This window comes from Spinacia oleracea, chromosome 3, assembly GCF_020520425.1.
Source record: "Spinacia oleracea cultivar Varoflay chromosome 3, BTI_SOV_V1, whole genome shotgun sequence".
Lineage (NCBI taxonomy): Eukaryota > Viridiplantae > Streptophyta > Magnoliopsida > Caryophyllales > Amaranthaceae > Spinacia > Spinacia oleracea.
Window position 1 is genome coordinate 129,161,920 of NC_079489.1, and position 23,883 is coordinate 129,185,802.

Sequence of the window (23,883 nt, forward strand, 5' to 3'; positions counted from 1 at the left end):
GCTAACAGAACATTGTACTTTGTAAGATTGTCACATCAAATGATGATGAATGGTCGGTGATGTTTGTTTATGGTGCTCCTAATTTAGAGGATAGGGTAGGAGTGTGGAGCAAAATTCTTACTATTTTAGCTTCCTTTCCTAAGTGTCTTGTTATGGGGGATTTCAATCAAGTGGAACTACATTCGAATAAGTTGGGGGGTTCTTCAAATATTACAGGATGGGATGATTTTATGCAATGGAGATTTGCTTCGAACTTAACAGAAGTTCCTTTATCAAGGCCACCTTTTACTTGGTTGAATAAGAGAGAAGAGGGTGCCCTTATTTTAGGAAGGCTAGATAGGGTGTATATGACAGGTGAATGGCTTACAAAGTTCCCAGATAGTAGATTAATGAATCAACCTATCCTTGTGTCAGATCATGTTGCTATAGTTTTTGAGACATCTACCACAAAAGTTAAGAAGAATAGACCATACCATTTAGAGAATTGGTGTCTTTCTTTTACAGAGATTATATACTACTACAAATCCCGTCTCTCAGGGACGCTTTTTAGATTGTTTTTCAACGCCTAAAAGCGTCGATAAATAACCCCTCGGCGCTCTCCAGAAGCGTCGAGAAAATTAGAGTCGAGAATGGAGATGCTTTTTGGCCACCACCTTTTTCCTTCAGCATCGACAACCTCGACGTTTTTAAGCGTCCACATATCTGATTGTTGGCGTCGGCAAGATTTTTTCCCGCTTTGCCCAACATTTAACTATTTAATGTTCTCTAAACCTACATCGTCCAGAAATTTGTGTTGGCGGGAATTTTAATTCTAAATTAGCACGATAACACGACTCCAAAAAACGTCCAGATTTATTTGTATAAGATTTTTTTCCACCTATTCTTGTATCGCATATAAGCTCTTTTTATTCGACCTATTCCTGCATCGCATATATAACATATAATTAAATGTTATACGAGGCGGGAAAATAGGTGGAACATTATATATATATATATATATATATATATATATATATATATATATATATATATATATATATATATATATATATATATATATATATATATATATATAGTAGTTAAAATTCATAGTACGTACACGTATGTTACTAATTACCAGAATCCAAGCATACACGCATCTATATCACTAACCGAAATCCTAACCAAACAGTCCAAAACAACATCATAAATCAAAATATATTCTATATATACTATGTATAGATGATCGATGGTAGTAGCTCAAATGAAGCTCAAGTGTCTTGGCCTTCATTCTTCTTTTGCACCTTATCACGTTGGACGACCTTCAAAGAAAAATATAAAATGTAATAAGTACATAATAAGTAGGAAACCAAAAACACGAAGGAAATGAAATACAACATGAGGAGAATTTCATACAAATTGTTTAATCATGCAAATTTTTGTTGTCTATACTTCAAAATCTCTTTAGAACATCACCTATTACCTTTTCTTGTATTGGTTACTTATAAAGAGTTATGTGTGTAAGTGTAGTGCAAATATTTTTTCTGTCAAGGATTTAAGGGGAGACTAGCATTTGCAGATAAGATACAAGATTAACTATTCAAACATGTTCCTTTTCTTACTATTGTTCTTTGATTTGCTAATTGATATCTTGACTAGCTTCTAGACTTGGAATTCTTACCTCAAAAATCTCGCATAATCTCCTATTCACTCCTATTCAGTTAGTCATGCAATTAGTCATGCAATTAGTCATGCATAATCTCTGATTCACTCCTATTGTTCTTTGTTTTACTGTTCAAGGTTTGTTTTAGGATCATTTGGTCATCCACCTAACTTAAGCATAAGTCATTAAGTTGTACAAATCAAGTTTTATATCCTGGTTTAAAAAGCATAATCTGACAGTATCTTCTTCTTCGACACTACAAAAATTTGATCAGTAGGGTGAAGTCTTACTTGCTACGAATTTCATGGACAAATTAACTAGCTTAGCACTCAAGTTATGTTGCCAATTAAAAAGTAATTCAAAAGGTTGATTGTCCTCAATCTTAAAACATATATCAAACGAATGCTTCATTGGCATCTCAGCTTCTACCCAAATATGTTTCTCATCATCCAACATTCATTCATCCAGGTCTTACCTATTAAGTTCTGGTAGTCAAAAAGAAACAAAGCAATAAATAGACTTAATATTTCAGTAGAGATTAGGTAGGGAATTAAGATGAGTTAAAGAGAGGATTGAGGATCCCTGACACAGCAAGCTCTAGTACTAGCTACTACTGGCTTTTGTTTTGTGATACATTCATTAAAGTGCTGCCAATTAATATTGCTATGCTTTTCAGTTAATTCAACTTTCTGTAAAGTTTTGGTTATTGTTCAGTGCTAAGTTGTCTAGCTCAGTGTTAGATTAGAGAGGCATTCAGAAATAAAAATGAATGACAGAGCTTGGTTTTTTGAGAGTCAATATGTCATTTCTCAAAGATGAATGCAGACAAGATGCTCCAAGACAATTCAGATATTTTAAGTAACCAAACAATTCATCCCTTAACCGCAAAGAACACTCAGAAACACTACTGATCCTATTTTTCAGTTCATTGGACCATTCTACAACATCTCCATTCAATTTATCACAATGTGATTGTAACAAGCAGATTTGTAACACCATTCATAGGAAAATGCAACAAGAAGTCGAACAAGAACACCGAAATTAGAGAAGCGTCAAATGCAAAAAGAGTTCAATGAGAAGAAATTAGAATAATTACCCTTTTGTGTGTCATTCCCAAGACTTGTTGTGCACATTCAAGAGTTGTTGTTGAAGCAGTTCCTGTACGAACTTGACCTGCAAGTTGAGCAAATTGTCCAAAAAGAGTTTTAAGCAGCCAATTATTCTCTTCCACTTGCTCTTGCAGCTTCCCATTTTCCTTCTCAAGTGTTTCATTTTTCTTGTTGATAGCTGACACTTCTTCTTTCACATTTTCCATCACCACGGTCCTATGTCGAAGTTTTCCATACCCATTCTTCCTTAGCACACCATGCACTCCATAAATGTTGCTCTTTCGGACTCCAAGTATGTAACCTACAGGACGTTCTGGTACCTTCCACCATGCATAGTGTCCTCAAAGGCTTCATTTCCAATTTCTTGTTGAGACTTAGAAGGGTCTGCATTCTTCAGCGATTCAACCATGGCCTTTGCATCATCCTGCACAAAAAAATAGGATCACAATGCAAGATGAATTTCAGAAACTGTTTAGGAAACACATCTGGTGCAGTATGGAATGTAAGTATTTCAATAAGATAGCTTAATAATATGGACTCATACAAAAAAATCTTCAGTGAGTGTGTTTGGAAGAAAGGTCTTGTCCTTGCCCGAATGAGTCTTTATCCAAAGGGCTAATAAGCTCATTTTTACTTCATGCTCGTCTTCCTATATATGAGTAGCAATGTAATAGGTATTAAAGAAAATCTAGAAATATGACACCATCCTAAATAAATAAAAGAATTAATTATTTGTACATAATCAACTTGTTGGTTCGCATAGCTATTAGAACCAAATCTATGAAATTGATTTTGGGAGGCTCGTGCTTCTTTTCCACAATCTGACAATTTCTGCACTCACATTCAAAGAGGTTTATTAAGAAAATAATAAACAAAGATCGATCAAACTTCAATTAAAAACATGGTACTTACTTTCCCTTTATCTGAATACCAATATCTAACCAACTTTAGCCACTCATTTATAGTGGAGCATATGGCTGCTTGCATCTTGAAATTTTTTCCACTATAAGCATCAAAGGCATCTACACCTTCCCACAACAATTTTAGCTCATGGATTAATGCTTGCAAGTACACATCAATATCAATAACAGGACCCTGTTTCCCCGGAATAAGCAAAGACAAAATGAATAATGTCGACTTCATACAAAGCCACGGTGGCAAATTATAAGGAATCAGGATCACCGGCCATGTACTGTAACCAATATTCATCAAACGATATAGATTAAATTAAGTCATTACTTGATAGACCCAATTTAACACTACGAGGATCTTTTGCGAATTCCTCATATCTTTTATCAAAAAAAAATTCCAAGCTTCACCATCCGCCGGGTGACCTATGATATTTCCATCCTTGCGGTCAAAATGCCATCTCATGTCCTTTATTGTTTTAGGTGACATGTAATGTCTCTTTAGTCTAGGGACCAGAGGAAAGTACCTCATCACTTTAGCTGGAACACCCTTATTACATGTTTCTTTATCTTTCTCACTTATCTCACCCTCCTTTTCTTTCACATTCTTCCACCTTGATCTGTGGCAGATATGACACTCACTTTTTCCTGCAAATCCGCCCCAATATAACATGCAATCATTTGGACGTGCATGGATTTTCTCATAACCCAATCCCAAATCATTCATTATCTTCATCCCTTCATAATACGACGATGGAAACTCCTTAATATAAGGAAGTGTGTCTAATAGAAGCTCAAGCAACTTATTAAATGATGGGATAGACCAATGGAACATACACTTGAGGTGAAACAAGTGCAATAGAAACAACAGTTTTGAGATAGTTGTACACCCCTCATATAGACCCTCATCAGAAGCTTCCCTAAGTCATTTATACTTTGCTTCTTCTTCATTGGTGTTAGTTGATTGAAATTCATCATCTTCCACACAACCAAAATTTTAACTCTTCATGCATGTCATACGAATATTCATCTTCAAAATTAGCTTCTTTTAATGATGGGTATTGGGTTCGTTGGTGGGTTGTGGACTATTGTCAACCTTAAAAGCTTCTCTTAGTAACCCATTCATATCATCTCGACCAACTACCTTTTCTTGATCACTAGGGATCTCTAAGGTATTACTCTCTTCAACTCTACGATGGAAAATCCATTCATATAATTCTTATAAAAACCGTTAAATAAAATGTGTCCTCCTACCTCTTCTAAGACAAACCATTTATTTAACTTGCATTTATTACATGGGCATCGAGTATCTCCCTCTAGAAGAGTCTCATTTGCAACCTCTAAAAATTCTATGCAACCGTTATAATAACGGGTATCCCCTTTTCATAAGTCAATCCAACTAGTATCCATGTCTAAGAAAAAAAAATCATAATTATAAATAAACACACTTATAGAAAACAAAGAACCATTAAACCACATTAATTTGCAAATTATTAACATCACATTCTCGTTTAGTTTTTTGGGAGATCAGTACATAATATTTATCTTATTTTCTCATAACATACAAAGAACAAACAAAACAAAAGTTTGTTTTTGTATCCAAGGAGTAGAGGTAACAAATGACAATCAAGGAGGACTTTATCTTAATAAAACTCTGGTTGACCATGATTTTTTATTTTGCAACTATATATAATCTCTACATTTTTTAAGTATTTTTCCTATAACATAGGTTAACAAGTTGATATCATGATCATCAGTATAAAATTGTTTAGCAACTCTTCACAAAAGCAACAAGAACGACTAATTAAACACCACAATCGAATCAACAAAACAAAGATAAATAAATACGCAACGAACTGAACTCAAGACACAAAATTATACCAGTATGAACTATTTTGTTGACTTTCACCTTAGTTTTTTACTTGTTGCAGAAGTTATACCAGCGACATAAAGAATAGTTGTTTTGAATATTTTGCAATTTACGAGATAGCTATAAGGTATAAATTTTGTGTAATTAGAGATATCAAAACTGATGTAATTTGTAGAGTTGTACAGTTAGTAGGCAAGGAAGTCAGTAACATAAATAGAAGTTGTATTCTACAGATCCGACAAAAAAGAAATCCAATAAACGGATTCTATAGATCAGTCCCCCTATATATGCTCATACACTTATCCAACAAACAGATTCTTGTATGATTTGTTAGGTAAAGTAGAAGGGATCTGTATAATTCTAATCCCCAACTGTTATACTTGCGCCATCAATTGTAATGAATAGAAAATGTAAATAGAAGATTGAAGAATAAACTGACAAGGACACACTTTCACATGTTTAAAAGTTCAAGTTTATCACAATGATCAATGAATAAATTGTAGTATATAGTATGCATCTGTAGACGCCTACAATTGTCCCTAGGCCCGACACGGTGTGTTCAATGATGAAACTATAACCCGCTCGCCAACAATGCACTCTGATTAGCTAAAGAACGACCCTCGACTGACTGAAAAGACCATCCGGAGCAGAACCTGTTAAATATAGTAACTTCCTAAAATAGACTGGACACATATTTAGTCGCATTCGCATTCCGATACGGCTTAATATGTGGTTGCGTCGATAGAAAGATAGAATATGATTGTCCGCATTACAACACAGTTGTACGTGCCACAATGTTCTAGTGCTTGCCTTCAGGCTCTAGAATAATATATCTCGAACAATAACATTTCTCAAACCCATACTTATTGGGCACAATACATGTAAATGTTAACCCAAGTTACTTAAAATGCTCACGAGTGCCTAGAATACGCTCGTTAGCCCGTTTAGCAAATGATACGTCCTTACGAAATCAAAGTATTTCTTATAAATTATGACTTGGATCATGCACATCACATGGTTGTATAGGCCTTGGTATAATTTTTCCATAGACTTATCATAAGCCCAAATCCGATATAAAACGAATAAGTTACAAGGCTTTCACTTGGGCTTCTTTGAATCGGACCGACCTCTACTCCGTGGGCCATAACTCGAGATTTACAAAGCCCATTGATGAGATACCAGTGACATTAGAAAGCTAGATACCGTACCTTTCCAACAAGATATTATTTGCCAGAAACCGAGTTTGTATGAAGAAGTTATGAGCTTTTAAAGATTGAGTTTTCTGGAAATCCGCATATCTTCCTGCGCTAGAATTTTCTAGCGCTGGCATTTCGTGCGCTGGAAAATTCCAGCGCTCACAAGTCAAGCACAGCTTTTTTCGAGCGCTGCAAATTGATTCTGACAAAAACTCAAACTCTTCAAATCCTAGTATTCTAGCGCTACATTTTAGAGCCCTGGAAATTTCCAGCGCTTACAAATTGAGCGCTACTTTTTTCCGGCGCTCGAACTTTTCAAATATCTATCTTATTTAGACTACCTACACTATAAATACAACCCTTCGGCACCCCATTTTAAATCATCAATTCATTCTCACTTCTCTGATATTCTGAATTCTCTCTTCCCTCTCTAGTATACTAAATTTCTGTTGACGTCCCACCCCGTATTCGTAACAATTCTGCCGTATTAACTCTTGTTAAGCAGAACTCTGTCCATACAAGTATTCAAACCATCCCAATTACTACCGAGATTCTAGCTAATTCATAAGCCAAAACCAAGTAATCTAAAAGGATACTCTGCCGGATTAAAGGAAGGATAGAAATCTAAAAGTCAGTATAAAGGTTGTTCTAAAAGCTAAAAAGAGGCTCTGCTAAGGCGAGTGGTAAGTGTTCCTGAGAACTGCAGTAAAGCCTACGCTTTGCTGTAATCTAAATCTATATTCTATTTCTTTCCCCACCATATAAATTTGCTAACTTTAATCTGTTATATTGCTCACGCTTAAATCAGATAATTCTTGGACAAACTGGTATTGTTAAGCCCCTTTAATCAATCTAAATCAGCATTTTGACATTTGTTTAGTAAATATTTGTGCATTAAAATAAATCAAGAGTAGTAATGTAGCATAACGCATGTCCCATCATCGTCACGATTGAACTAGTGAGGACCGCGCCGCGTGGGCTAATGGTGGGCACTCCCCGTATTAGTAAACGTCCCCCGAACTCTCAATCTCTGCTCCGCTGGATGTACGTTGAGGGATGTCCACACCAGGGATCACAAGGGAATCAATGGCCTTCGTGAATCACATATATTTGCATTCCAGGCATATCATAATAACCGGGTTTTGTCAGTTTTCTAAAACTGAATGGCGACTCCTAAAAGACTAGTAAAAAGAGGCTAGCGCCCACAGTTAGTCCCTTTTACTTAATATGCTTGTCACATCCAGAAGATGGAAAAGTCGTGCAGGCCGTACACTCTTTCTTTAGGAGGCTCCCCGTCGTGTTTTTCGACCCCCTCACAGTGGCGACTCCACTGGGGACAATATTGAAATAATTTCTGCAAGTAGCGCGTCGGTGAGGAAGTCGTATAGCAGAAATCGAATGCTACGCAACAATTTCCATATTAAGTTGGGATGACATGAATATTCAATGTGACGAATGATCCGCGATAGAACCGCATAAACGAATCTCGGCTTCCTTGGCATGTTACATATCGGAAGTCTGGACTAAGGACACCTATCAGCCCCGGGGTGCACGCGCTTCGGATGTTATCCACTCGATGCATTCGCAATGTATACATCCACCAAAACTAAACCTCTTATCTCCTAGGTCCATTCACGGTATATGCCACTCCAGCACATACCGGATATGCCTTGATAAAATTCGTCATAAACCAGACTACTCTGACAAGGGCCTGTTGGGGAATTGGCGATAGGTTTGGTACACTTTGACACCCAAGCCTTTTTGCACCTTAGAGACTAGCATAAAATAAGTGTACATTATACCTGAAACCATGCTTATTGTTAGTTTGATGTAAATTTTTATGTGCTATGTGAAACTAATCAACCAGACGCTTAGTTTAAGGTCGACAATGCTTATCGAATTCAAAAAATATACTCTAAACGTCGAAATAATGTTAAAACTACGAATCAGAAACAAATTTTCGCAGTCAGGAGCCCAGCGCAAGAATAAACCAGTGTTGTCTTGACATGCGCTAGAATATTCCAGCGCTCAAATTCGAAGCGCCAGAACATACTAGCTCACTTGACGAGGAAAATAAAAGTAATCACAATGGCCAGTGCATCAAAATCCAATGCTGACCAGGCCTGCGCTGGAAAATTCCAGCGCTGCCCTTTCGTGCCATGGAATTTTCCAGTGCACACTCACTTTTCCTTGCATTTGATTTATTTACCTGAACTCGAAATTTAGAACCCAGTCTGTCGTGCAACCAGTTCGAAAGACCGAAATACGTATTTGCCAAAGCATTACGTAGGTCTGTCTGAAAATACCTATTCCGGAACGCATATTCAAGATTGCGCCGAAGGTTTCTTCGCAGAATTGAAGCCTTATTAAGTCAAAATTAACAAAAATCCGCATTCGCTTTTACCAATCGAACCCAAAGGTCAGTAAGCGCAAAATACTTATCATTTGCGTCGGAATGCTGAATGTCTGAGCGCACGAACGCTCAAACAAAGGGACCAGTTTGGTAAAATTCAAGCCACGGAACAAAATTGACTAAAAGGAAAAAAAACTACATAAATGCCTGCAAGCGCTGGAAGTTTCTAGCGCACAACAGGCCATCGCTAGAAAATTCCAACGGTGTAAATTCAAGCGCTGAAATATTCTAGCGCAGTTGGCTTCATTCTCGACAATTTTCACGTTCCCTTGGCTTAAAATAAAAACGATTCGTAAAGTAGTATTGTTCACGCTAAAATAACCTTTGACGTTCACTAAAAGCAAAGATTTCAAAAAAAGAAAAAAGAGTTTGTTTCCTAAAATCAGTTGATAAAATGGATTCATACCAAATTGCTCGTTATAATCGCTTAATAATATTCGAGGCAAAGGACGAATCAAGTCGAGTCGAAAACCTTAGCCAAGTCTGTCATCCCTTGAGTAAAAAACATTAGCCAAGTCTATCATCCCTTGAGTCCATCATGTCAATTAAAGCCTAAGTTCACCTAGTCTAAGTCCACCTAAAGTCTTAACCAAATTTGTTTCCGAAGAGTCTAAACCAAGTTAAAGCCTACCGTATAGTCATCATTCACCTAAAATTACACTCTATAGAATCTCCACACACTTAGAGTCCTTCCCCTAGAATCCACTTACACCTAGGACAATTCCCTTAATCCCCATTTCGTAACTTAAGTGAAACCCGTATAACCAAAAGTAAAAACACTAAAACGGTCTTAAAAAGAGTTTTACAAAAGAACTGTGAGGCCCATAAACTATCAATCCGTAGGTCTAACCTTAGTCCATCATCCAGAGTCAGGTTAAGCCCAAAACAATTAACAGATCAAAAGTTATAGTTGTTGCAGCCTAGTAGTTTTGTCAAAATCCGTTTTTGTATTTTGAGTCAAACCTATGCCCAACCTTTGAGTCCGACTCGTCCGAAATATCGCGCTAACATATCCCAAATAATTAGTACGTTTATTATAGATGGCATTCACCATATAAAAGGATTATAAAAGTCAGTCCATACCTCGAAGTTAATAAATTAACACTCTTAATTTATAAGCGATCATTGCATTCCATTCAAATCACCTAGATCTTAAAAATATAGACCATGAAAGCACTATAACGTACTCTCACTTGACTTAGAGACACTGCCTAAAATACAAGTTTGGTCCCTTACCCGATTTGTTATTTTGATTAAATCTAGAAATGATTATGATTACCCAATTTCTAATCATCCAAATTTAGAGCAACCTATTTATTCAGTATAATACTCAGTTAAGAATAAAGGGATAACTTTAAGCTGGCAACCCAAACCTCCAAGTACTCAGTTTGCCACTCAGATTGATCAAGCATTCCTTATCCTCTGAACTTGCTGGTAGCGTTAATCTGTCAACATTTAATCAAGAACTAGGTGGTCATATCCAACCTTTCAAAATTAGTTTCTTTCTTTCTAGTTTTCAAAAAAAAAATCATCAACTCTTCCCTAAGAGTCCTGACTAATTCAAGAATAATTCAAGGAACGGTCGCTCGGCAACACAAACTTCAATCAGTCAGGGAAATCCTCGTCAAATCCACTCTCTTTTGTAATCCGAACATGAGTACCATTCAAGAGAAAATCCATCTAATCAAGATTACTCTTGAAGAGCTTACTTCTCGCCTCATCACCTTAGAAGAAACACACAAGCAAATTCATCAATGTGAGCACGGTCCAAGTGATCATCTCAATTGCCCAATCCGCCGAATAGGTTACAACACTCCGGAGCACCCCACTCCCTAGACAGTTGACCATCAAAGGATAAATGAACTAACCTTTTAACGAGACAAAGTCCCTTTTCAAAAAAAACAAAGACAGTTAATGAATTTGCTTGTCAACCGAAAAGGGCTAAAGGTGGATTAAAGGCAGAAAATTCACTCTGGTAGGCGAGTCGTACAAAAAAATGATTTCTAAATTCACAACTCGAGGAATACTATGTCCAATAGGTCCCACCCCGGACCCCCCTTTAAAAGGAAAGTATTGGGACCCCAGCTCATATTGTGAGTATCATCAGAGAAAAGGCCATCTTATCCACCAGTGTTGGAACTTAAAGAATGCAAAGATCTAATTGAGGATGGGGTCTTGACCTTTCCCATGTAAGATGTGAAGTTGAGAGCATTATACTCCAATTAAGATTAAACGTTCACCTTCAATTTTTAAAATTTAATTGACTTCTCATAGCATTCCTTTAGCACCAAACAACATTTGGGACAACTATGGCATACTTACCCTCTACCATATCAAACATTCCACCACCAGAATGTTCAGAATGACAGACTCATAAAAAAATCTCTCCTGGACTGGAAACGCGAAGCTACAAACTAGATTGTTGACTGCTAAAGACTAAAGATTATCCAAAACTCGAAAATGCAGACTCAAAGTTCAAAGAAGCTCAGACTTAGAATATAGCACTACAAACTAATTCTATGTCATTCTCCCTTTCATTTTGTTCCTAAAATAGAATAAAAGGATAAATTGATGTAAAAGCCATCTTATCATGTACTTTCATCCAAAATCAATAAAATTGCTTTTAAAGTACATCCTTGAATGTCTTACCATAACAGTAAAGCAATGAACAAACAAAAGACAAATATTCGATGCACAAGACAAATAGCAAAACTTATTCTGCACTTTACATAAAAGAGTTCGCAAATAATAACTCACCTGGGCCCAACATACCCCATTAACTTCAAAAAAAAAAAAAATCCATCTCAGGACCAACAGCTGGGGACTCATTAAGTCCACCTTAACGATTTCTGAAAGATATAATTCACCAACACAAGAAGAAACTTGAAACCTTTGAAAATGTCCTTTCCCTTGACCAAGAAACAATGAACCACTTTATTGTTAGCCATGTTGAACCTCGTCTGAATGAGCCTTTTTGTTCTACCCGCACTAATCCGAACCTAGGGATGGGAATGCACCATGACAATAAAATGGACAAGAAGAAGGAACTAATCAAATGAAAAGGACTACACATCAAAGACTGTTGAAAAGAAAGAATCCAAGCATACAGTGAAGTAACCGGCCAACCAAAAAGTCCAAAAAACAGAAATATGAAGAGTAAACAATGACGAAGTTCTGCCAAGATCAAACAAAAATAAACATTAAGTCCAGTTGTCAGTTTAACTCGGGATATAGTGGGAAATTTTGAGCCTTAACCCAAAGCTTAACCACGTTACAATCTAGTAAAATCCCTCCGTGAGGTGAAGTAATAAACATAAGTCTTTCTTAACTCGCAAAAGAAAAAAGAAATCCCCACTCGGGAATACCTGAAAAAAACGAGCACCAATTACTCGGCAATAAGAAGTTAATCAAATTTGCAAAATCAACCAGAAAAGGAAACGTAAAAATAAATCGAGTCCTGTGAAAGCTGCGCATACCAACCGCCGAGCGCTAGAAAATTATAGCGCATGCAAGCTGTGCGCTGGACTTTTTCCAACGCTTGTGCTTAAGTGTTCAGAATTTTTCCCGCACTTTTGCAGAAAAATCCGAACACTTGGGGGGTATATCCATGCACAATCCGATTAATTTTTATGCAATTTTGCGCAAATCAAGGTGAAATTATAATAAAAGAATGACTAAGAATCAAAAAAACCAGAGGTACATCAGGCCTGATTCCAACTTGGATATGTATGCAACCCCTAAAGGCGTAACCACTTTAGTCCAAATTCATTATGGACATTTATTCTGAACAAAACGAACTCGGCCCACTCCGGCTAAAAGTGAATAAAACATGGATCCATAAAATTCAACTTAAGTCATTAAATGCAAAAGTCTTGTTAATTAGGCACACGATTCTATTATCGACCTAATCACTTTTCCCAAAATAGAAGCAACTCGCCGCTTTAGGCATAACTTCCAAAAGGAAGCATTCACTTCCTAAAATAACTTGTTTCCTGCCATTCGAATACATAAATAAATTCCTTAAATAAAAGGCACATCTACGTCTTCTTAAACATTGCCAACAAAAACTAAGTAAGACAATCAAACCTCTTTCGTAAACAGCACAGGATTGTGATTACTATCCTTATCATCCCTTAACATCTCTTCATGCAAGAATGTCCTTCACCTTTTTTGGACTTTGAGCATCTATACTTCATCCTTAATCGAGCAACTGATATTTCTTACAAGTAATTTGCAAGCACTACAACCAACAGCCCAAGTGAAAGCTTCCGAATCCAATACAATGAAAAAGAGACTGTTTGATTTCAGACTATGCTAAACCACGTGACCGCACTCTCAAATGAATCCCTTGAACATTCTCAAATGTGTTTTTTAAATAAGGACCCTACCTCTTTCTTTTTTTGTTTTCAAAATCTCCTGTTTTTGAAAACTAGTTGGATATGTCTTCTATCTTAGTCTGTCTGTTCATTCCCTTGTTAAGAAATCGAGTCTGGATGCACCTTCCCATGTCTAGTTCAAAAGAGGCAAAAAACGTTGCTCTGGTTTATACTGGGGGCTAGCTTAGCCAACACGTCTGGTCTCTTCCTTAACAACTGATTGAACATACAAGACTTCCTCATTGCGAGTAATTTGGCACAGAAATTGCAATCTCTAACTAATATCTTTCTACAGATGTAAAACCGCTAAAGCCGCAAAAAAGACGTTGTTGACCTTAAACCTAAACTGTGCATGCTGTCGTTTTATGTCTGTTTCTTCAAGTACAAGTTGGAGCCCACTCTGGCTAAAAAGAGTCACTCGAGCCTTGGTCCGGGCAAACTTCAACTTATTGACCACCTTGACCATGGCTCTGTCACCTACCACGACACCTACAAAGAAAATAAGACATGTAGAAATTACTACTCGTTCTTTACACATACCTTGCATTAGACGATTTATGTTCATCCTGGACATCACGAACATGAAAAACATATGCCAAGCGTCATAGCGCGAATTCAATCCCGTAGCTATGCTTGGGGGCTTGGAGAAAACACCACAAAACCACTCCGATTGCCGATTTTATCGCAAATTCTCGATGCTAGTGCTACACATATGTCATAGGGAGAAAATCCTAGTGTTCATTCCCATAAAATGAGCCTTGATTTTCTAATCCCTTATCCCGACTCTAAGTAAGGTTAACTACTTAGAACTTAAAAGTTGCTCCAGACTAATAAGGAAATAAACATCACGAGTTCATGAGAACTCCGGTCATCTTGTTGCATCGAACATGCATGATAATCTTTCTACACATATTTGTTCGTACAGTTCAACCATTGCTTCAAAGGATAATGAATAGCCATAAGAAAATTTCCAACGCAAGCAAAGAAAGCAAAGGTAAACACTCGGGGGTTGGAACCCCGATTCCCTCTACAAGAATGGGGAACACGCGGCAAATACTCTCTGCAAACCCCAAGTAACCATGAGGCATACCCCTCATAGCGCCGCATCTTACATACGCCCTTCACATCTACGACATTGAAAAAAGACAAAACGAACAGTTAAAATCTTGCATGAAACGAGACGATAAAAGTAAGAAAATCCATGCACTTACCTGAGTAGGACTCGTAGTCCCAAATATCTCCCGCAACTAAGGTCGGAAAGAACAATCTACAGATTAGCATTTCTAAAAGTAGGGAGGCATCACACCTCGACCCAGCGATTAGCACATACTGTTTCTAAGTTCCAAGTATTCAAATTCATAACAAGTTTGTCTTACTTGGCAGAGTCAAACAATTTGTTCCTTGAGTACGAACATGCTGCTAAATTCAAATGAGTAGTGAAACAAGTACCTGCAAAGTGATCAAAACAACTCTTAAGCGAAATTTCATGCATAGACCATGTAAACCGCAAGCAACAAGCCTAGAACACCTACATTGTGTCACGACATCAATTCATAGGCACACTTGGGGGCTAATTTTGAGCAAGCCCAAAATTACCCAAAATTAACGAACTTGTGAAAATCAACATGCAAGATACTTATACATGTTGTAAACATCGCATGCAAGCAAACAATTGAAAGAAATTGGGGCAAAAACAAGAAACCCCAAATCAATTTGAGCATAAACTTCTACACGAATCTTACTCGAAATTAAACCAAAGACTCAAGCAAAATCTGAATTACTTGCACACTAGAGATCAAGTGACCTGGGAACGAATATGGTAAAGACATCGGTCAAATCCGAGAAAAATGGGAAGCAAGAGTTAAGAGGAAATGCGAAATCACAAAGAACAAACAACGAAATAGCTGACGAAATCCCAAAGCTTATATTTCCGCTTTTAGTAACTGCCACTTATTGTAGCTGCCATACATAAACAGCTGCCAAAAATAGTAACCGTACAAGACGAATATTCAAAGTGATTATATTGCACTACAATTAATCCCTGAGGAAAAGATAAAGGTTGCACTTCAACCGATATCCTTAAAAGAGATAAAACCGTGAATGAGATATAAGATTCGGAATAAAACCAAAAATTCTGGAAAAGTGGAAGTAAAATACCAGAACTAGATATTTCTAGCGCTAGGCATACATACGCCATTAATATTCCAGCACACCAAAGCCAGCGCCAGGAAGTTCTAGCGCTACAGTTTGGTTCTCACCTAATCACGGCAAAGATAAATTTTTCAATTGCTCAACATGAATAATGTCTGGCGCCCATCTAGCTAGCGTCTGGAAATAATAAGCGCTCCTAATCAAAGCGCTATAATATTCTATCACTGTTGGTTGTTTCACGAAAAGCTCAATCTCTTCAAACGTCACTCTTATTTGGCTGGTTACACCTCAATCCTCGTGTAAATGGAAAAGAAACTACCGTTGTTGCCCATATATAAAGAATGCACGCGCCGAAAAATTCAAGCGCAACCAATGCATGCGCCATAAAATTCTGGCGCATGATTATTCTCATTCAGAAAACTGTCGGGCCACCTCGCCCTTCATATACTGCAAATAACCGTCAGCTTTACTCTATTTCCTTCCCGCGGAAAAGTAACGGTATTTCAAAAGTTGCTTGTCAGTGGCCCACTGACAGGCAACTGTGTCTGGAATCGCCGTAACCCATCTAGGTACGATTATTTTATTCAAAAAATAATAAATCTTGTTTTCAAAAGAAAAAATTCGTAAAATAAGATATACGCCAAAGTTTTAAGGTTTATTCATTCCTTGCTAAAAAATGTCAAAGTTTTAAAGTTTATTCATTCCTTGCTAAAAAATGTCAAAGCTTTAAGGTTTATTCATTACTTGCTAAAAAATTTCAAAGTTATAAGCTTTATTCATTCCTTGCTAAAAAATGTCAAAGTTTTAAGGTTTATTCATTCCTTGCTAAAAAAATGTCATTATCTCATACTTCATTCCCAAAAAGACAAAGTTAAGTGTCCGTTTTCGAAAAACTCTATCAATCAAAGTTGAACGTCTTCAATGACGTTGTGAGAGGACCATTCAAGTCAGTAAGTTCCCGATGACTCATGAGGGAACTATTGACATTTCCAGTGATGACCCTTCAGTCAAATGTTATCACTCGGGGGCTCGCGAAACCCTCGTTCAGACTTAGTTTTAACCAAGCTAGGTCCCAGACGCATTATGTCTACCAATACTTTGATTGTCGTCTTGCTCAGACTCAATCAAAGTGGGGGCTAACTGTAGACGCCTACATTTATCCCTAGGCCTGACACGGTGTGTTCAATGATGAAACTATAACCCGCTCCCCAACAATGCACTCTGATTAGCTAAAGAACGACCCTCGACTTACTGAAAAGACCATCCGAAGCAGAACCTGTTAAATATAGTAACTTCCATAAATATAAAGCTTCCTAAAATAGACTGGACATATATTTAGTCGCATTTGCATTCCGAAACGGCTTAATATGTGGTTGCGTCGATATGAAGATAGAGTATGATTGTCCGCATTACATCACACCTGTACAGGCCACAATGTTCTAGTGCTTGCCTTCAGGCTCTAGAATAATATTTCTTGAACAATAACACTTCTCAAACTCATACTTACTGGGCACAATACATGTAAATGTTAACCAAGTTACTTAAAATGCTCACGAGTGCCTAGAATACGCTCGTTAGCCCGTTTAGCAAATAATACGTCCTTATGAAGTCAAAGTATGTCTTATAAATTATGATTTGGATCATGCACATCACATGGTTGTATAGGCCTTGGAATAAGCTTTGCATAGACTTATCATAAGCCCAAATCTGATTTAAACTAATAAGTTATAAGGCTTTTACTAGGGATTCCCTGAAACGGACTGACCTCCACTCTTTGGGCTATAACTCGAGATTTAAGAAACCCATTGATGCGAGACTAGTGGCATTCCATATCTTTCCAACAAGATATTATTTGCAAGAATCAGATTTTGTATGAAGAAGTTATGAGCTGTTAAAGATTGAGTTTTATGGAAATTCGCAGATCTGCCTGCGCTGGAATTTTTTAGCGCAGGAAAATTCCAGCGCTCAAAAGTCAAGCGCTGCTTTTTTCCAGCGCTGCAAATTGATTCTGACAAAAACTCAAACTCTTCAAATCCTATCTTATGAAGCGCTATAATATTCTAGCTCTACATTTTAGAGCGCTGGAAATTTCCAGCGCTTACAAATTGAGCGCTACTTTTTTTCGGCGCTCGAACTTTTCAAATATGTATCTTATTTCGACTACCTACACTATAAATATAGCCCTTCTGCATCCCGTTTTAAATCATCAATTCAATCTCACTCCTCTGATATTCTGAATTCTCTCTTCCCTCTCTAGTATACTAAGTTTCTGTTGACGTCCCACCCCGTATTCGTAACAGTTTTTGCCGTATTAACTCTTGTTTTAAAGAAGAACTATGTCCATACAAGTATTCAAACCATCCCAATTACTACCAAGATTCTATCCAATTCATAAGCCAAAACCAAGTAATCTAAAAGGAAACTCTGCCGGAATTAAAGGAAGGATAGAAATCTAAAAGTCAGTATAAAGGTTGTTCTAAAAGCTAAAAAGAGGCTCTACTTAGGCGAGTGGTAAGGGTTCCTGAGAACCGCAGTAAAGCCTACGCTTTGATGTAATCTAAATCTATATTTTATTGTTTTCCCCACCATATAAATTTGCTAACTTTAATCTCTTACATTGCTCACGCTTAAATCAGATAATTCTTGGACAAACCGGTATTGTTAAGCCCCTTTAATCAATCTAAATCAATATTTTGACATCTGTTTAGTAAATATCTATGCATTAAAATCAATCAAGAGTAGTAATATAGCATAACGCATGTCCCGTCATCGTCAAAATTGAACTAGTAAGGACCGCGTCGCGTGGGCTAATGTTGGGCACTCCCCGTATTAGTAAACGTCCCCCGAACTCTTAGTCTCTGTTGCGCTGGATGTATGTTGAGGTATCTCCACACCAGGGATCACAAGGGAATCTATGGCCGTCGTGAATCACATATTTTTGTATTCCAGACATATCACGATAACCGGGTTTTGTCAGTTTTCTAAAACTGAATGGCGACTCCTAAAGACTAGTAAAAAGAGGCTAACGCCCACAGTTAGTTCCTGTTTACTTAATATGCTTGCGGGTTGCCACATCCAGAAGAGGGAAAAGTAATGCGGGTCGTACACTCTTTCTTTAAGAGGCGCCCCTTCGTGTTTTTCGACCCCCTAACAGCATCCTAATTTGACTCAAGATTTGCATGCTAACTTCAAAATTTCATAGCTAATAGATTTGCTTCAATAACTCTTTTTTCATAGCCATTACTGAACCATGCTACATTCTGGTGAGCTAGTGACAACATGATCTACTTCATGAATATATTGTTCTTAAGGCAAACACAGACGAAATGGATGAAATTTCTATGTTTTTGGATCATCTACTTCATTGAATATATACTAACAAAATGAACAACACCTCATAACTTATTATTTGAAGCAATTGGATGAAATTTCTTTATTTTTGGATCATCTTGATGGTCGCTCTTAGCCTAGGATTTTATGTTAGTTTTTATGCTTTTTTATAGTTTTTATAGCTTTTTGTGTGAGATTTATAAGTTTTGTTCCATCTTGTGCTTTATAGGTGATCTTGATGAAAAATGATGGAAAACAAGTGAATTTGAGCCAAAACAGGGCTTGTGCGGTCGAGTGGCGTTTTGTGCGCCCGAACAGGTAGTGCAAATGGACTTCAAGGAGATTCCAATTTTGTGCGGTCGAATTCCCTCTGTCATTCGGTTGCACAAAATGGATTTTTGAGGCAGAATGTCCCAAGATTGTAAAACGACCGCACAACCCAGGTAATTCAACAACACAGGTTTTGTGCGATCGAACGTGCTCTGTTGTTCGGTCGCACAGATTTGGTTTTTGGAGGCAGAATGTCCCTAACTTGGGATGCGACCGCACAATGTTCTCTACTCGACCGCACAAAAGTTGTGCGCCCAAACCACTTTCCTTGTTCGACCAAATGAAGCAGCGAAAGAATTATGAGCCAAAGAAATCCCATTCGACCGAACAGGGTCACAAAAGGTCTGTGCGACCGAATGGTTGCGCGGGCTGCTCTTATTCGAATTCTGGCTTCTATTTGGGGCAACTTATAAATAGATTTTTCGATTTATTTTGTAGAGAGTAGAATTTTAGTTGATAATTGGAGATTCTAAAAGTAGATTTTCAGCAATTCTAGAGAGAGAAACTATCCTCCATTCAAGCTTCAATTTGTAATCCTTCTTAACTCTTCTTCAATTTTGCAATTTAATTCTTAGTCTTTTAATTCTTGCTCTTGCTTTGTTGTTGATTGTTCTTCAATTCCTTAATTTCTTGAATTCTTGATTTCATTGATTGAAGTTACTTTGATTCTTAATTCCTAGTTGATTGTGCAATTGAATTCTTAAATTCTCTTCTCTTACTCCTTCAATTTCATGCTTGCTAGCTTAGAATTAATGGATTGCTTAATTTCTAGAATGACTGGTGAGTAGAATTAGGTTAGGGAAAGGGGAGAATCTAGGGGCTTAATTAGGGGAAATTGATGATTGATTGTTGATTGATTCATGTGATTAAATATGATTTGATGATAGGACATCCATGCTAATTGATTGGTAGTTGCAAATGCTATTCGATTAGAATCACGTGGAACCATAAGTTAGGTTTGGCAAGAGATTGTGGGCCTATCTTGTGTGATCAAATGGCAGTGCCTATTATATGCTAGTTAGTTTAATCTAGGATTAGGCGAAAGCTCTTCCGTGGATTAGACGCTTAGCGTTCCCTATCCGAGAGGTGGCGGGTTCGTCTTTAGATGTTATTTGCCTAATCGTCACTTCGTTGCATGATCATCATTGCTAGATAGTTGAATTCATTTCCCCCGATTTCCCTAGTCTATCCCCGACTCCCTAACATCTCCCTTTCTTGATTCAATTTAGCATAATTCATAGTTTTTTAGATTCTTAAAAGTGACAATTCAAAACCAAATTCTTGTTCGAACTAGATTGACTTTCAAACTTGATAACCACCGTTTCTTTGGGACGATCCCTTTGCTTACCGCTAGCCGGTTAGTTGAGTGGTTATATAAATATTGTTTGCATAGGTTGTTTTCTATCAACGACGGAAAACACACCTATCAAAATGGCGCCGTTGCCGGGGAACGGTTGTTGTTTTTAAGTTTTAGTTGAGACTAGTTCATCATTAGAAAATACAAAAACATTGCAATTTCGCTTAGCTTTCTTTTTTCTTGGCATTGCTCACGGTTTTTCTTGAGTTTGTATGCTTGTTAGGGGGCGTGCTCGTCAAAGGATCCTCCATCCTCTTGACCTTGAATTGGAGAGGACACTTAGGAGACAAAGGCGTGTACGGTCTAGGTCATCAAGTAATAACAGATTCGCATCGTTGAGTGTTGGTGAGGAACAACAAGAGAGTGAGCCAGTGTTTGAGAACATGGCGCTCCCGGTTAAGAACTTGGGAATACCGGGGGCATTCGAAGCTACATGTGGTATTCAAGCCCCAACAACGGGTGCCAACAACTTTGAGATCAAGCCCGCCTTGATCAATTTGGTGCAAAGCCACCCCTTTTGTGGGAAGAGTAATGAATCACCTCACGAACATCTCAAACAGTTCGAGCACTATTGTGATACAATTAAGCACAATGGTGTCACATCGGATTATGTGAGGTTGACATTGTTTCGGTTCTCTCTACTTGGGCGAGCAAGTGATTGGCTTGACAAGGAGGTCAAGCCCAACTCACTTCGCACTTGGACCAAAGTGACAAGTGCATTCTTAAACAAGTTCTACTCGCATGGGAAGACAGTGGAGTGTCGCCACAAGATCCAATCCTTTGAGCAAAAGCAAGATGAGTCACTCTTCGAAGCTTGGGATCGTTTCAAGGAGTACCAAAGGGAATGCCCACACCATGGAATTCCTAAATGGTTGTTGCTCCAAACATTTTACTTGGGGTTGAGTCCAAGTTCGAAGACAAGTCTTGATGCGGGCGCGGGAGGCCCCATTATGAATAAAACTGAGGATCAAATAGAGGATATCATTGAGGATGTAGTTCAAAACTACCAATCTTGGCATGTAGGCACAAGGAATTATGATGGGAAAGGTAGAAGTGAAGATGGTAAGGGTTCGGTGTACGCCATAGAGCAAGCACGGATGATAGAGAAGCTTACCTCACGCTTGGAGAAGCTCGAAAATACACCAAGCCAATCGCCATCACCGTCTACAATCCCTCCTCCCTCGGCCACTCTTCTCTCTAAGGGGAAGGGCAAGGTTAGTTCTTATGGCTCAATGCCTCCGGGCACATTCTTTTGTGAAAATTGCCAAGACTATAGTCATTCCCCCGATGCATGCCCCTTAGTTCGTAACTTGTCATTTGTGGATTATGGCCCTTCGTATGAAGGAGAGTTTGTTGTAGAGTATGCTAATGCCATCAATGAGAGGTCTAGGAATGATAACCCTAACAATCCTAATTTTGCTAGGCAACCTAGAGGGCCCTCCATGTATGGTCCCCACCAAGGCTATGGCCAAGGAAGTGGGTATGATAGCCAAAATCGAGGTGGCTATAGAGCACAAGGCTATCAAAGCCAAGCGCCCTATGGTCAAGCTCAAGGTTTTGGCAATCAAGGTCAATACAACCAAGGGGGTTATAATCCCAACCATCAAGGTGGAGGGGGTTATAACTACTCTTATGGGCAATTTAGGGGTGCCTCAAGTGGGGGTTATCCTTTGAACTCGGGAGTTCCTTATGGTGCATCTCAATTGCCACCTCCCGAATTCAATGGACCGAAGACCTTTGGCAACCAATATCAAGCAAACCTTAGTGGTTATGGCGTTGCACCTCCACCACTCCCGCCTCTCAAGTCTAATCTTGAGGTTCTCATGGAGACGTTTGTGGGGGCGCAAGCCAAGAAGAATGTCGAGTTTGAGGATGGATTCAAACAATACAACACTCACTTGAAGATGATTGAGAACCAACTAGCTCAACTTGCAAATACCTTTAGGGAACATCATGCGCATGCTAGTCTCCCACCCCAAAGTCATACTCCAAGGCAAACGAATGCAATAGTGACAAGGAGTGGGAAAATCTTAGATGATGTTCCTCGAGCTAGTAAGGTTTCTAAGCCTAATGGGAAGGATCAAGGGGGAGTCATTGAGTCTAGTGACAATGATGTGGTAGAAGAGGAGCCTTCCATCAATGATGTAGGTGAAACTCCTATACCAAAGGAGGCAACTCTCCTACCTCTCCCCACTCCTAAATTTCCCTATCCCCAAAGATTCATAAGGCACAAGTTGGACGTACAATTCTCAAAATTCCTTGATGTTCTTCGTGTTAGGTTATGATACATATGACAATTCATAAATCATGCGGAAAAACCATAAAGCCAGGAAAGCATATTATTTACACATAATCATTTAGCATAGTTTAGATGCATACTCTTTGTTGCGTGCCCTCCCTAGCTGCGCCCGAACCGAACAAGAACAAGTCTTTAGGACTCCAAGTGTCGTCCCTCCATAGATAGTCCACATCACGTCCGGATCCGCCTTAAGATTGACCAACTAGAATCGCCCTTAAGGTACTTAGAATTTTCGGGACTTTATAGGCAATTGTATGACTGAATTTTGCTCTCAAAAACTCACTTTGAATACTTGAATGCTCGATATAAATATGTGACCCTAGGCACCTATTTATAGAGTTATGGAAAAGGATTTGGAATCCTATTAGGATACTAATTTATTTAATTATAATCCTACTAGGACTCTAATTAAATAAACTGAATCTTTTAGGATTAGATTTAATCATATGACAAATCCCGGTAGCTTTAGGATTCGAGTAGCACACAAACACACACGCACGCACAGCAGCCCACGAGGGGCGCCATGCGCGCGCGCGCAGCCCGCGAGCTCGCAGCCCACTGCCGCAAGCCCACACGCTGCCGTAGCCTTGGCGCGCGCTGGGCCTGCCTTGCGGTGGGACTGGCGCACCCTTGGCTGGTGCGTTTGTGGCGCGCTGGCTTGCTGGGCGATGGCCCGGCTTCGTGCTGGGCCTTCGTCTGGCAGGCCTCGTCCGATGCTAATTCGTACGATACGCTTCCGATTAATTTCCCGATTCCGGAATTCATTTCCGATACGAACAATATTCAATATTTCCGATTCCGGAATCAATTTCCGTTTCGAACAAATATTTAATATTTCCGTTTCCGGAATTATTTTCCGATTCCGATAATATTTCCGGTTCTGACAATATTTCCGTTTCCGG

At 38.4% G+C, this 23,883-nt stretch overlaps 1 long non-coding RNA gene and 1 other non-coding gene across 2 annotated transcripts; both read right to left on the minus strand.

Moving 5' to 3' along the window:
* Positions 1 to 1,100: 1,100 nt before the first annotated feature.
* LOC130470515 (uncharacterized) lies at positions 1,101 to 23,445 on the minus strand. Its single transcript, XR_008931014.1, has 6 exons — positions 23,062 to 23,445; positions 14,726 to 14,963; positions 3,490 to 14,641; positions 3,296 to 3,400; positions 2,739 to 3,175; positions 1,101 to 1,301 (listed from the first exon to the last, which is right to left on the minus strand). It is a non-coding gene; the product is annotated as an uncharacterized lncRNA (long non-coding RNA).
* Positions 21,439 to 21,544, minus strand: LOC130470996 (small nucleolar RNA R71). Its single transcript, XR_008931700.1, has one exon. It is a non-coding gene; the product is annotated as a small nucleolar RNA R71 (small nucleolar RNA).
* Positions 23,446 to 23,883: the final 438 nt, after the last annotated feature.